The sequence below is a fragment of the Orycteropus afer genome, unplaced genomic scaffold (assembly GCF_000298275.1).
Source record: "Orycteropus afer afer isolate SDZICR_OR568_19922 unplaced genomic scaffold, OryAfe1.0 scaffold00106, whole genome shotgun sequence".
In the NCBI taxonomy this organism is placed as follows: Eukaryota; Metazoa; Chordata; class Mammalia; order Tubulidentata; family Orycteropodidae; genus Orycteropus; species Orycteropus afer.
Genome location: NW_006921693.1, coordinates 4,678,303 through 4,681,050, shown reverse-complemented (window position 1 = coordinate 4,681,050; position 2,748 = coordinate 4,678,303). Strand labels below are relative to the sequence as shown.

Sequence of the window (2,748 nt, the reverse complement as noted above, 5' to 3'; positions counted from 1 at the left end):
AGAATACTGAATATACCATGGACTGCTAGAAGAGCAAGCAAATCTGTCTGGGATGAAGTACAGTCAGAATGCTTCTCAAAAGCAAGGATGGTGAGATGTCACCTCTTGTACTTCGGTCATGTTGTCAGGAGGGATCAGTCCCTGGAGATGGATATCAAGCTTGGTAAAGTAGAGGGTCAGTGAAATAAAAGAAGCCCCTCAATGAGATGGATTGACACCGTGGCTAATGGGCTCAAGCATAACAATGATTGTGAGGATGGTGCAGGACTGGGCAGTGTTTCTTTCTGTTGTACACAGGGTCACTATGTGTTGGAACCAACTCAACAGCTCCAAACAACAACAACAACAACAGTAACAACATTACCCCTATTGAGGAGTCCTGGTGACACAGTGGTCAAGTACTTCGCTGCTAACTGAAAGGTCAAAAGTTTGAACCCACCAGCTGCTCCACAGGATAAAAATGTGGCAGTCTGCTTACGTAAAGATTTATAGCCTTGGAAACCCTGTGGAGCACTTCTACTCTATGCTATAGGGTTGCTATGAGTTGGACTAAACAGCACACAACAACAACATTATCTCTGTTGCTGTCAGGGAGACCTAACAAACTCAGCATTCTTTTTTTGCTGAGTAATGTTATAACTTGGCCCTAGTTATGGGTCTGGCAAAAAAGAGGTAAAGTGAGTGGGGTGGGGTGAGGATGTCAAAGTGGGGAGGGCCATGCATTTTCTTACAATGTAGAGGCCTCTGCATCCTCTTTAAGCTGGGGGGTAGGGAGCACTAGTGTTTACTAGGAGTTGTGGGTCACTTCTGCAGGCTGAGAGTTCTGGAAGATCAGGGGTTTAAGGTTCTTGAGTGTATTCACTCTGATATACTTATCCCAAGTCCTTTCTAATTAAAGTCATTACCATTACATGACACTAGGTTGAGAATTCTCTGGTGCTCTGTTACTTTTATAATCGAAACCTGGACATGGTTCTCAACCTTTCCTGTCTTCTGGCTGCAAGAGACAAGAGCTCTTTATTTGTTGCCAAAAAAGACTTTGCATTTCACAACTATCTTGACTTGAATTGGTGATTTTCATTGTCTTTCCAATACATTGATGACACTCAGCAAGAGCTATCCAATTCTAACATCATTATAATTACAGTTTGATCTAAACCTCCTAAAAGCCTGAGATGCTGCACCCACCAGTGCATTTCCTTCCATACGCAACATGCGAATTCACCTCCAGTGAATAGTTTCCCATTGCACCACTACACCACATCCACCTACCACCCCAGAGATGGAGCACTCATTGTGAGCCAGTCAGCAAATGGGTGATCCAGTGCCAATGCCTCCTGGAGTCAACTTCCTCATACCACCCCACTTCTGGAACCAATTAGCTGAAGTCAGATATCCTGGGAAACAGACTCTGAAGCAGAAATTTGAATATAGAGTGTTTATTGGGGACTGCTTTGGGAACCACACCTGTAAGGGAATAGAGAGTCAAGGATTGAGAAGAGGGAGAAGTTGAAAACTCTGATGCAGTTGCAACAGAGGTCTCAGCTGACCCCACATGCTGAGCTCTCTCATGCTGAGCTCGTTCCTTGGAGTCATCCTAAACTAAGCCTCTGAACTTCTACATGCTCATAGGGAAGGAGAATCATTTTGGGTGAGGCAGTTCTTTTCAGTTAAAGGCAGCTCCTGGAGAGACTTGGCTCCGAGCTGCCAGCAGCCAACACTCCTGTCTAGGAAAATGAGTGCCCTGGTCCTGAAGGAGGTCTAGGCAGGCCACCACAGTGTCCACCACAGCAGTTGTTCTCAAAGTGTGATGGCCCCTGAACCAGCATCATCAGCATCCCCTGGGAGTTTCGCCTGTTATAAAGACTTCATCTTAGACATTCCTGAATCAGAAACCCTGGGTACAAGATCCGGCAGCTTGTGTTTTAACAAACACAAGTTTGTTATCCACAGTTTGAAGTTTGAAATCCACAGTACTGTGGGAACAAATCTAGATAATTTACAAAGAAAAATTCTTCTGCACTAGGTCAGTTGTGATGTAAATTCACAGAGATGAATTGGATTATGGGACTTGTAGGGTATGCATAGTGAGGGGGGCAGTGGTGGTTCAGTGGCAGAATTCTTGCCTTTGGTGCAGGAGACCCAGGTTCAATTCCTGGCCAATGCGCATTATGTACCAACACCTGTCTGTTAGTGGAGTTGCCGTTATGCTGAAAAGATTTCAGCGGAGCTTCCAGACTAAGACAGACTAGGAAGATAGACATGGGGATCTAGTTCTGAAAATCAGCCAGTGAAAACCCTCTGGGTTCCAGTCTGATCCGTATCCATCATTGGATGACACAGGACAGGGCAGCATTTCCTTCAGTTGTGCATGGGGTCACCATCATTTGGGAGTCAACTCAAGGCAGCTAACACCATCACCACCAATTTATAAAGGTTTTCCTTGGTCTGTTTTAAAAAATGGGTTAGTTTGTTTCTCAAAGACCTGATGCATGAGGAGAATCGGACTATTTCATCAACTTGGGCCCAGAGGAGTTTTTCGAAGAACATTCTAAGTAGCTTTCAGGAAGTGCCTGGGGCATTGGCAGGTTGGGTCTCTAGGAGTACCTGCTTAAATCCTAACAGCCCAGTGAAGGGCGTGGGTGTTGGCATCAGAGGAACTTGGGCTCCGATCCTGGTTGTCTCAGCTCCTCTGGCCGTGGGACCTCCATGAAATCACTCTCTCTCTCTCTCGTACTTCCCAGTTCT

At 45.5% G+C, this 2,748-nt stretch overlaps 1 non-coding gene across 1 annotated transcript; it reads left to right on the top strand.

Annotated features, from left to right (window-relative positions):
• Positions 1–2,096: 2,096 nt before the first annotated feature.
• TRNAQ-UUG lies at positions 2,097–2,167 on the top strand. Its single transcript has one exon. It is a non-coding gene; the product is annotated as a tRNA-Gln (tRNA).
• Positions 2,168–2,748: the final 581 nt, after the last annotated feature.